Source organism: Hetaerina americana, unplaced genomic scaffold, assembly GCF_022747635.1.
Source record: "Hetaerina americana unplaced genomic scaffold, ioHetAmer1.1.p SCAF_5, whole genome shotgun sequence".
Taxonomy (NCBI): domain Eukaryota; kingdom Metazoa; phylum Arthropoda; class Insecta; order Odonata; family Calopterygidae; genus Hetaerina; species Hetaerina americana.
Genome location: NW_027287095.1, coordinates 14,201,276 through 14,214,071, shown reverse-complemented (window position 1 = coordinate 14,214,071; position 12,796 = coordinate 14,201,276). Strand labels below are relative to the sequence as shown.

General features: G+C 37.4%; 1 protein-coding gene across 2 annotated transcripts in view; it reads left to right on the top strand.

Moving 5' to 3' along the window:
* The window catches only part of Gale (UDP-galactose 4'-epimerase), a 31,214-nt gene that overhangs the window by 2,116 nt on the left and 16,302 nt on the right, over positions 1 to 12,796 (top strand). The window lies entirely within an intron of this gene.

Genomic DNA, 12,796 nt, shown 5'->3' with positions numbered 1-12,796 from the left:
TCAATTGCTGCCGGCTCAATCTTGTGGAAATTCATTTTAATTAAATGAAGAATACAATGTATCTTTCCACTGTCCTTTATTTGCGTATAACCGGTTTCAATGCTCAAGCGTCATCATCAAGCACACTGTACCTGATGATGTACCTGTATCAGGTACACATGTACCTGATGATGACGCTTGAACGTTGAAACCGATTGTACGCAAATAAAGGACAGTAGAAAGATACATTGTATTCTTCATTTAATTAAAACCATTATTATTACCGATACAAATTAGTTTAATTGGCTATGCTTGCATGTATGGTTTACATTTAAAAAGAATAACAACAAACTGTAAATGCTCTGATAAATATTCAGTTTTAATTTAAAACAATTTTATTAAATGGTGGGAATGCTTAATGTCTGGAGCATTCCTACCATGTGTGAGTTTCACCTCACTTTGAAGCATGCTTAAATGTACCTTCAATTGTTAGAGTTTTAACAGTCCTGTTATAAGGAATCTGTTCAGTATTTAATCTGACATTTTTAAGTTTTATACCACATACTTAAGGGCATCATAGTTATTTCATGGCACCTAACCGAAGCCATGAAATATTGTAATTCCATGAAGTTTACTGCTCGACATACCTATTATTGAGGAAAATAATTGTAAAATTTTTGAGTCCAACATGGAGTGAGTTCTGAAATATGTATGCTTGAATTTTGGGTTAAACCAAATTGCCACAACTGCACTTTTAGTAGTATGTGAATGATTAGTATAGCAGTAAATTGTATTAAAAATTCATAAATGCAACGTTTATGGATTCCACTTCATCCTGAAGATGCTGGCAACCATTGAAATGTCATTGTTCTTCAATGTTAGTCGCCCAGCATGAAACTTAAGGATACCTCATTAATTCTGTTCACCAGGAAAGCCTTAAATCCTATAGAAATGCAACAGTTTCTGTCGAGTGAAAAAAACCAATTGTGGTTAAACTTACGGCACTGCTTTTAATGTAGGGGAAAAAATTTTGAAGTACCTACCAGGAAATACAATAAATCTACTAATAGCCATTAAGAAGATAGGAGTTTGACAGAGTTAATATAATGAATAGATATTCCAAGTGAGATAAATTGCATGGGAAAGTCATTTGCTCAGAGAAAAAATTACATATTAATAAGTTCTACACTAAAAATCTCATCAGAACTTACTAAGAAGTTCTGATTTTAAGGGGATCAGGATTGGTGCAGTGGCTATCATACTGGCTTCCCACCCAGAGTGCTCGGGTTCAAATACCGGTGGTGTTGAATATTTTTCAGAGGTATCTCGATCCCTACTTGAGGTGCTTTGTGGAGGGCGCTTTGAGTGAGTACCCTGTCCGTCGGATGGGTTGTTAAGCTGTCGACCCCTTGGCGCCTTTTGTAAAGTGTAGGCTAATGCCGACGCCGGGTGTCTCTCCACCCCTCATCCTTTCCTGTCCATCCCCTGTGGCGCTAATGACCTCAGCAGTCGGTCGCCTCCCCTAAATACTACTACTACTCTGATTTTAAAAGATGTGGGTCACAGTAGTCCAGGGGTAGGGTTGGACTTTTAACCGGAGGGCCCGGATTCGATTCCCGGGCAAACCTCTCTGGGGACCTGCAGCTCCACCCAAGTTGTGTGATATTTTGGGTACCAGATCTTCCTGGGAAACCATAACCTACACAAGGAGAGGAATTGGCCCCCCTACCCTGATGGTGAATTACACATGCCGTCAGGCTCAGTATTGGGTGAACTCCACCATCACCTACCAAACCGCCTAAGAAGTACAAGGGACACATGTGAGCATACCACAGAGTTAAGATGCCCCTGTTTCAGGTCATACCATAGGTCTAGTTAATCTAGTCCATTGTTGTTTTGTCTTCACTTTATGCTGGAGAATTTTGCTCTCAAGTTATGTATAGGATTTTGTTCAGAGTTGTCGACCCATCGAGATAATATTTTTAAAATTTATGAAAGTGCCACATGACTAATTACCACATAGGCACACCCTGTCACTTGTTTTTTCAGACATTATTGTATTGAAGTAGTCGGTGTCTAGTATTGCTACAGCATGTGGTGCCTTTTCTTTAAACAAAAATACTAATTGGTACTTAAGCAGCAATGGGAGGTTAAAACCATGTGTTTTGAATATTTTGAAGACATATGTTATCAGTATTCCTTCAATTTAAGCAAATGGTGTACAAGGTCTGTCTGGAAAGGATCCAGCCATGCAGTATTTTGAGAAACATAGCCTACCTCGAGCAATGAGGCCTTGGTCCCTTTCGAAGTATTCCTCTTGGGACCCCACACACTTATCCCAGTGTCTCTTCCACTTTTCGGAACAATCAGCTAAATCATTATTCATAATGGTCATCAGCTCCCTTGTCACATTCTTTTATCTTGTAAATGTCAAGAATTTCATGCTGCAGTTGCATGGGACTTACTCCAAGCTATAAGCAATGACCCAGGTTTTCTAAAAAGATTATATCTGGAGATGGGTCTACAGTTATGACATTGAAACAAAAGCCCGGACTTCCCAACAGTTGATTAACAAGATAAAAGAGAATATAATGAGGCAACTGATGACCATTCCAAAAAATGACTTTGCTGATTGTTTTGAAAAGTGGTACTGATGCTGGCATAAGTTTGTGAGGTCCTAAGGGAAGTACTTTGAAGGGGACTAGAGCCTCCCCATTGGTTTGGTGGGCTATTATATTTTGTGCACAGAGTTTCCCTTCTTACTTCCTAACAGTGCTTTTAATTTCCTCTACAGTGTACCAATTTCACCCATCCTTTGTAAACTTTCCATATTCTCACACTTAACCGGCACAGGGAAAGGAACTGGCCCCCCCTACCCTGATGTGTGAATTTCACACTCCGTCAGGCTTAGTACTGGGTGAACTCTACCATCACCTACCAAACCAACCTTCGGGTTGATTACTGCGTTAATGGTTTTTTTTCTCACACTGTGCTTCTTTTGCCCTATCAGTTTCTCTCAGTTAATTATTTAACTCTTTGTTCTGTCTTCTACCTAATTATCTGTTTGCAGTCTTCCTTTAACTCCTCTCATCTATATTTTAGTCATCTCTTCCGTAATCCATGGTTTACTTGTCTCCTTTTCTTATTTATTGTTCCTATATTGTTGTTAGTGGTTTTCAATATCACTTTTCTGATGGACTTTTATTTCTTTCTGCTTTTGTATCTGTCTCCCTGTCATTCATAATTTTCTCTACTCTCCCAGGTAGAGGTACACTCTTATTATCCTGATTGATGGTTTTACGTGCCATTTCTTCAACTGCCTGCAATGTTTTTGCTCTTGAATCTGAATTTACGGCATCACGCCACAAGAAATGGTGTGAATCAATCATTTTGTTCCTTAATCTGTTCTTAATCATAATATAGTCTTAACTGGTATATGTCTGAGTCTCTGGGCATTTTCAGCATATACCTATGTCTTTTGTGGTGTTTAAACGAAGTTGTTCCTTAATCATAGTCCCCTTACTCACTACCACATCTTCTTTCGCCTACCATCGCATTCCAGTCCCACATCACCATTAAATGTTTCCTTCCAGGATTATCAGCAAGTATTTTCCTCTTGGTGATCATATAGCCTGCCAACTTCTTCCTCTCTATGATTGCTTGGTGGCTGTAGGCCTTAATAATGACCAAGTTCCTTGGTTCAGGTTTTACTTCTTTTAATAATATTCTATTAGTCATATACTTCCAACCATTTCTTTCACTATTATTGCCACCCCTCTCTGGCTAACTTCCTCTCCACTGTATATTGCATTATAACTATGACTCCAGTAAATTCTGCTATCCTCACCTCGCACAGACCTAAATCTCCCACTTTGCATCTTATTTCCTCTTCCTCAACATCATCCCATAGCATCCCTGTTTTAACTGGTTCGGCACTTTTCTGTGGCTTCTTGGAGGTTGTTTTAATGTGACTCTATGCCACTTTCTCTTCACATATTCCTCAAAGTTTTAACTTGGATTTCACCACAGTCTCTCCATTTGCTCTGGCACATCCTTTGGTTTAGAATAGTAGTGTATCATTTTATTAATATTAATTCACTCAATATAATCATAAGTTTGTGAGACAAAAATTGAGCTGGTTTCCCATTGCCTTCCACAACAGTGCTTTTAATGTGACACCATCACTTAAATGGCTGGCCCGCTGGGGTCTGCCACCCTTTTGCAGCCACCTCAGTGAGTAATAGATGCTGTGAGACCTTTTCTCTGGCTCTTACTCCATGACCTATCTGACATGGGTGACCCTACCAGGAGCTATTATCATTGCTTCCTCCATCACAGCTCAGGGGGTCATCAGAATACACAAGCCCTTCCAACACCTGGCAAGTGGTGGTGATGCTGGTGGTTGTAGTCTTTGGGGAGGATTAGGATTTTTAGGGCATTGCAAATGATTTTATCCCTTTAGAATGAATCTTTCTGCTTGATTATTTAATGTTAAGTTTAATACTTTCGAGTTGGTGTAAACTGATGATGCATTCCTAGTTTTTTCTGTGTAACTCCTCTTGTCATTCTCCCCGAAAGCACTCTTTTGGATAAATTAAATGTGTGAGGAGAGCACGTTCTCATCTTAGTTATTTCTTTCTCTGTGTCCTTTCCCCTCTTATTGATCATTTCCCAACTGTTGTGGTAATGGTGGGGTAATGGTAACCTCTATCATGAATCTGAATTCCACATGGCTATCAAAGTCATCAAAATTTTGCTAAGTTTTAAAATCCATAAATATGGTGCTGTAAGTGGAAAATGGCTGAATTTAGGGTTTGTTTTTGTGGCAAGGGACAAATTCAATTGCTCAATCAACAGGTCATATAGCGATTCATTCATTTCAAATTTTGGCTTCGAGGACAAGGGACAAGCTGTGATCTTACTCGTTCTGGGGTTGCCCAGGAAAACCTGCAATGTGTGTTGCCATCCAGGCAGTGTGGAGCCATTTGTGCTGGCTGCTTGGCAGGCATGCCATAGTGAAGTAATGGTCAACTCACAAATTTCAGCCCACAGCAAGTCTAAATCTTATCATAACAAGAAATTAGGAATGCCCTCTTTGCCTGAACAGATCTTTTGTTTGTAACCAAATTAGTTGCATGGCCCATGATCAATTGCAAATTATTCCTAGGCTATACAACCAATGGACAATTTTACAAATAAAATAATGCTATATTAGTATTCACCGAATGAGGGGATTATTACTTACAATCAAATCCGGCTGATTCAATTGAAATAATTGTGTACAGTGGAAACTTTCAGCAATTTCTCAAACATTAACCTCATGCTAACCGTCATTTGTTGGTCTAAACTAAACTAAGTATTGATCATGTTTCATTATGGAACTTCAACCCTCCTTTCATTGGGTAATTTAGTAGAGCTTGGAACTTATTTAGAACCAATTCTTGTTGAATGTGGTATCTTTCATAGGTTCATGTTATCAGAGAGTTCTATTAAATTTTGAGTAATGCATTTCATTTATGACAATGTTTCCAGACCAAGTTCAGGATTCAAAATATGAGATTACCTGGTAAATGAATTAAAAAGGTGACAGAAGTGCTGTGATTTGCAGGCAAACAAGATGAAAGAAGAGTGGGTAAAAATGTAGTTTCAGTGATAAAAAATGAGTATACCTAAAATTTAATTTTTCTATCATAAAATATCTTTGAAATGAATGATTACAAATAATATTCTAAAAAATTAAGCCCTTAAGAATGAAATTATTTTAGGCATAATATTAACTTAATTTGAGGAATGTAGGCATTGTATACAGGAAGATATTAAATGTAATTTATACTTTAACTTAGTGATAACAATGGAAAAAAATCCACATACCTTACCTCACTTGTAATCTTTTTTACCCGGACCTCTCTGGAAGTACTGTAGATTGCAGAAAATTTCATTTTGGTTATAGAATTGATCAAAGGCAAACCCTGACCTTCACCTCCCCAACATGGAGAGGGGGCAATGTTTGTTAAACTAGTGGCTAAGGGTGCAGTAACCAAGTCTCTCCCGAGATAAGTGTTAACAACCTCTTTGTAGGGTGCAGGAGTGGATAGAAGGTAGGTTACTGCCTTGGCCTTTTGCCAATGAAGAAGGGAACCGCTCATTTAGGCCGATTGGCTTTGCGAGAATGAATAAAACATTTCGAGGAGTGGATGTTGACACATTATAACTTAGCATAGTGGCAAATGCATGATAAAGGTTGAAGCATATTGGAAAAGGACATCAGATGAAAAAGTGGTATGTTATAAAGCTGAAGAGTGGAAGTTCTTTGAAAGGGTATACTAAAACATGGAGAATAAAATGGTAGTTTTAGACTGACTAATCTATAACAGAGGAATTGATTGCCATTCAAATTACAATGCTGAAGGGTTTTGTGGAGAATTTGGGGAAATGAGAAAGAAAAGAAATAAGATGGCGTGAATTACAAAGCATGTTAGATAAATAGACCAACCTAGAAAACATAAAAAAGATTCATCGGAAGATGGAAGTGGAGGGTACAGGAAATATATCCCTGAACTAAGGAGGTTGACTGATGAAGCTCGAGAAAGCTGGATTCGGAGACAATGTGAGGAGATGGAAGAACTGAAAATAAAAGAAGAAAAGTACAGAACAACTAACTCTGGCAATTAGAGAACCAAGGAAAATAAGTAAACAGGAAATATTAAAAAGAAGGGAAAAGTATGCACCCAGGGTAATAATAAGATGATATACAGGCTGTTCATAACAGACGGCTGCTGGATGATGAAGGTGAATGTGATAAAGAGGACTAAAGTTATTAAGATGTGAAGTAGAAAAGGCAATTAAAGATCCCAGGGAAAATAAAACATTGGGTCTTGGTAGAATATAATCCAAGGCTTTGAAAGCATTAGAATCTAATTTAATATCCCGATTGACCTGTCTAGTCCATGGAATCTACATATAACTCTGATATTTGGCATGAACAGCCAACTGGAACAATGTTAGTTTCTCTTCCCAAACAAATGTGAAGATAGTAGGACAATCATATCTTTTATATTCATCTGTATTATTGGTTATTTAACAAAAACAGTGGCAAGACTCTTACTTTAGCAAATGGAAAGGAAAATTGAAGAGAAGAAGAGTGAAAACCAGTTTGGATTCAGAAAGGGTAGAGGAACCTGAGATGCAATATGTCAATGATCAAGCCATACTGGATGAATTAGTAGAGGAGCTACAGCAAATGGTGGGAGAGTATTGTAAGAGCATGAAAATAATTTGGAATGAGCATTAATGTTGAGAGTAAGTAGAAATGAAGCAATCCAAAGAAGGAAAAACTCTTGAGCAAGTGGAATCATTTCAGCATTTGGGGAGCTTTGTAATTTTGAATGAAAACTAGCTGAGGAAATGAGAGAGAGTCTATCTCTTGGTAGGAAAACTATTGAAAGGGTGAAAGACATAAGACCGCAAGTAGAATTCCAATGGACCTGAGAAAGAAATGTGCTTAGTGTTACATTTGGAGTTGTGTTTCGTACAATAGTGAAACTTGGAAATTTTAAAAGAAAGAAGGAAAGGACTTGCAAACTTTTGAAAATAGTATGTGGGAAAGAAGTCTTAAGGTAAAGAGAACTAATAGAACGAGAGAATACTGATGCGAATGGGAGAGTGAAGACAAATGCCTAGAAAAACCAAAAAAGAGAAAGACATCTTGCTTGGGACTTGCATGTACATATTATGCCAAAACTGCTTGCTAAGAGGAGGCAAAGAAGGAAAGAGAGGGAGGGTAAGAAGAAGGGATGATATGATTGGCAGGATGATAAATGGCAGAGAAGTTTCAGGCTAATGAAAGAAGATGCCAAGGACTTAGTGTGGTGGAGGAAATCCAACTGACACCTTTTGGGAGGCAGTTCCAATTGACAGACCTTGTGATCCCCAGAATCATATGTTTAATTTTAGTTTTATTTATTGTTGCAATCTGTAATAGACACTGTTAAGAATAATTCAACATATAGGTACTAAATTTATAGTTCCTAATTTTCATTTTTTCTTAATTAATTAATACAATTCAAGTAAATAATAATATAATTAAGTGGCAAAGCATATTTTTTCATGTATGTATTCTTGCGAAGAAGAATTAAATTCTTGGAGAAATGTGACCTATAAATTATTGTGAAGTACTCTGCAGCATTTAAAAAATCAGAATGGTTGCAATTGTTCAACTTAAGTCAGAATGCCAGTATTTTCTGTAAGAGGAAAATTTACTTACAGAGTCCATCTGTATTTTATTTTAGATGAACTCATTTTATAGGAACCATGAGGTGGCATATAATTGATGTTAGCATTTATGGTGGAGAATGGTGTAAAGTTAAGTTAGGTAGCCGCTCCACCTCACACACTACAACCACAGTTTCGTGTGAGCCATTCCCTTCAGTGTACATCCCAAGCATGTTCAACTTAGGGCATATACCAATATTTTATTGAATCTCTTACCTCTTTTTATGTTTCAAGGAAAAGTTAATGATGAATGAAGTGGTGGAAGAAATACTTCTCTAATGACAGAAAATTACTTCAGGTGAGGGAAACAATATTGTTGCATCTTACTCATTGGCATTCAAAATTAATTTAGTATTCAATTGAAAAAGGGACACAGAAGGTCAGTTACACTTTCATTTTTCCTGTTCTTTAAGTTGAACAAAACTCTATAACTACAAGAGTAACCCTCCAGGTTGCAATGGTAGTGTATTAAAAATTATAAATGAATCAAATATTAGCCTCATCCTTATATTATTGCTGACAAAGCAAACATCACAACATTCATGACTGTAAAGGCAGTCAAGCTTATTTTCAAATATGAACATAAAATTCCAAAATACACTTCTGAGAGGTTAAGCAGAGATAGTCCAAGAAAATAAAGAAATGTAAAAGCAACCAATTTCAGTTATGATACATAATTTTGCAGTGAGAAATATCTTCTACTGTGTCCTCTGGTGTGGCAATTCTTTATGAGTATTAGTATCACCAAATCCTGTCACTGCCATGGTAAAGCTTCACATGTAAATTAGTTCATTCAGAAATAATAATGTTTATTGGTTCCTGTTAGACAGTTTGTAACAAATTGAGATGGTCGTAGATCGGAGGCTTTCGCAGCTGTTGAGAGATGCAGAGGTGGTTCTCAGGTTAGACTCTGGCTAGTCTAACCTGAGAACCACCTCTGCAAATTGAGATGGTGCGTATCGTAATCACTTTCCATCCAGAGGGCCTTGGTTTGAATTCTGGTGGGGTCAAATATTTTTCAGTGGTATCTCAATCCGTACTTGAGTTGCTGAAATGTTAAGATGCGGACCACTTGGTGCCTTCCGCTAAGAGTAGTCTAATGCCAACGCCGGGTTTATATCCACCCTCCATCCTTTCCTCTCCATCCCTAATGGTGCAAATGACCTTATCTGTCGGTCGCCTCCCCTAAATACTACTATTAATGAATTACTAAGTATGGTATGTGTTTGCATGTCTTAAGTGGTCATAATTCAACATCATATATAAAACATTTATATTCACCAAGAAGGCCTAATTATTCATTTTTAGTAAGTATGGAATTTGTTCTATAAATACCTTTTGCATGAAAAGTAAAGCATTTTTGGGTTTCTGACAAATTTTAACCTTTGGAGAAGTATTTATGGTGTTCCATGGGTGATCAGTGATAAATGACTTATTTCCCTTTGCTAATGCATGAATATCTGTTTGGTCTTCAGTTTAAGATCAAAATAAAGGATTTAGAATGTGGTTTATCTAGTCTGGTCATGATTTTGAGGGAATCAGAATAAAACATCTCCTTCTAACTAAATTTTGTACCCATCATTTTTAGACATCTACTCTATTGTAAGCTAATAGTTTTTGGTAAAATTTGTAAGCGGATCATTGCCATTATTCAGAATGAGCTTTCAACTAAATAAATATTCATTCAATGTTTTTACGCAAAAAAACAGCCAAGTCTCTTTATCTATTTGTGACTTCTCTGCACCATATCCAAGAAGCTAATTATACCACCAGCATCAGGATAAGTGTCAGAAAAATCAGCTCTCACCTCATAGGTGGTGGCTACTATGGATACTGATCTGACCCTACCAGTCACTTATCCAACTTCAGCAAAACACACACTAACATATGGTTATGGATATAGTGGATCACTTTTCCAATATTAATAATCAGCTATCTGGAAGAACGAAGTTTATTTATTACAGAGTCGATAAATTCATTCAGGTTTGCTGGTGACCAAGCAGTAGTGAGAAAGCAGCCAGGGGATTACATTATTATTTAGTGCTTTACAGAAACAATGTTAGATGCATTGGATGAAGATTTACTGTATGAAGACAAAAAAAGTAGTGAGATTCTCAAGATCTAAGAAAACTAAGTTAGACATTAACAATAGAGGGAATAAACTGGAGCAGGTACAGCATTTCTTGTATTTTGACAGAATAAGAGTAGAACAGGGGCATAGTAGCGGTGACATAGGGGAAGAAATGCTTTAGCGCATGAAATATTTACTGGGAGAGAATTTATGACAGAGAAAGACTAAGTGAAGATGTGATGGAGTTATTGGTAAAGATTTTTAAATGGAGCATAACACTATATGGATGTGAGACCTGATCTTTGAGGCTAGAGGATGAGCATGAATTGGAGGCTTTTGAGATGTGGTTGTGGTGGAGAGCAGAGTAAATAAGTGGAGTAGAGAGGGAGACAAATGCTGATGTTTTAAATGGACTGGATGAAGAGAGGAAGTTTCCGTAGGAATTCAAAAGTGGACAGAGAAAGTTGGCAGAGGAAATATGGACATGAAATGGGATGCTGAAGGCCCTGTTAGAAGGGAGAATGTTGGGTAACCAGTGTATGTAGAGGGAGAAAGAGGGTAGGCTATCTAGGCAACATGAAGGCAAGCAGAAGGTAGTAGCTGTCAAGAAATGTCCAAAACCTGCTACTAATCGGTAGAATAACATGAGTCAATATTTGTTCATACAATGCATAGTGAATACAACTTTGAATTGATTAATTGAGTTCTGAGAACCATTGCTAGAATGAATACTTATTGGTAATTCTGTGAAAGCAATTACATGTATGTGCCCTGATTGACATCGGAATGATAGCATTGGCAATCTTCAGGATGTGTATGATTAATATCAGAAGTATCGTGAGCCATTGAAGATGATTTCAACAGGTCTCGCATGGGTTTCAAGAAATTATTAATCAAATATATGAATTATTACACCAACCAGATGCTGAGTTGCTTACCTGAACAATATCATCAGATGTAATGATTGTTACCATAATTACTGGTATATCAGATAGATTTTAATGGGAACATGATAATGGTTATTCATTATGTTCGACTTCCACCACATCACGCCTGAAGCTTCTCAATTTGATGATAATGGCTAGATGGATAATAGCATGCAGAGACATTTCCTTGATGCATAGACATGTTATGAAGTCGAATGCATAAATAAAATACCTTGGAGGCTATTACGTGATCAAATTACATCTTTAGTGTGGAAAAATTTTGCAATTGAGTGAAATTTATGGACACTCTTGATTGCAAATCCTATTCCTTTGACATGCAGTCCCCCAAGATTATTATAAGACATTTTCTCCATCCTTTGTAACCCATGCCAACACACATATGCCCTTATATAACTGTTGAAATTCTGATGAATCTTTATAATATTACAATGCAACAATTTCAGAGTGTAAAAATCGTTCCCCTTGACCAGGATTCAAACTCGAATCCCTCGATGTCCAGGGGAGTGCTTTAGCACATTAGGCTATCAAGGTGTCCTCTTACACTCCAAAATTTTGTTTTCTTGAAACAACTTGACCCTTTCGAAATCCGTTCCAATTCCCAAAATCCCTCCAACTTCATGCAACCATACCATGTGCAAAACTTGAGCCCATTCTCAAAGATTTTTCTTACCCAACTGCAGCTCAAATATTTCCCATTCCTGCCTGCTTCTTCCAGTGCCTCCAAGAAGATACACCTTCTAGCATGTCACCTCTGGCTATCTTTTTCCATTGGTCAGTGCACCACATCCCTCAATTTAAGAATTAATTTCTAGTGAGCATCCTGTAATTTCTTCTCCCTCTCTGCTTCCCTGACTCACTGCTGTCCACAACATCTCTTTGGATAAGCACAGCAATGTAACATGATTTACTAGTGCACACACATGGATATTTAAATCCTGTCATTCTCCTGAATAGAATGTTGCTCATGAACATTACAATCCTTCATCCTCAGCGACCATTAATTTAATGCATTGTTCAACCGCCCCCCCCACTCTAAATCTTTCCCATTCCCTCTCCCCTCCTCCCACCAACCTTCCGCCTCCCCTCCTCCCTTTCCTTCTCAGCCCATTCCATCCATAAATTCTCTCATAATGACGAAGGTGGCATGGACCGTTTAGATGTAGAAAAAGCAAATCTTTTTTTTTGTTCTATATTTTGTATTAATTATGTTTGGTGAGCCATATGATTGTGACGATAAACATTCTTATTTGCCAAATTGGTGAAGTTTTGGGGAACTTCTTATGCCATCCTTGGTTTTGAAGTGTTGTGTACATAGACTTGACAAGTCAATGGTCTGTGGTTAAATTCTCTGTCAGGACACCTTTTTCTGCTAGGAAGCCACATCTTTCAACCTTCATCACTAACACTGTGTTTGTCCTTTTTAGTTCGTCTTTATATTAAATGTTTTAAAGATAAAGGAGGATGATACTGGAGCATTTGAAACTATAAATAATTTAATTGCAAATTTTTGACAGTTTACCTTTGTGAA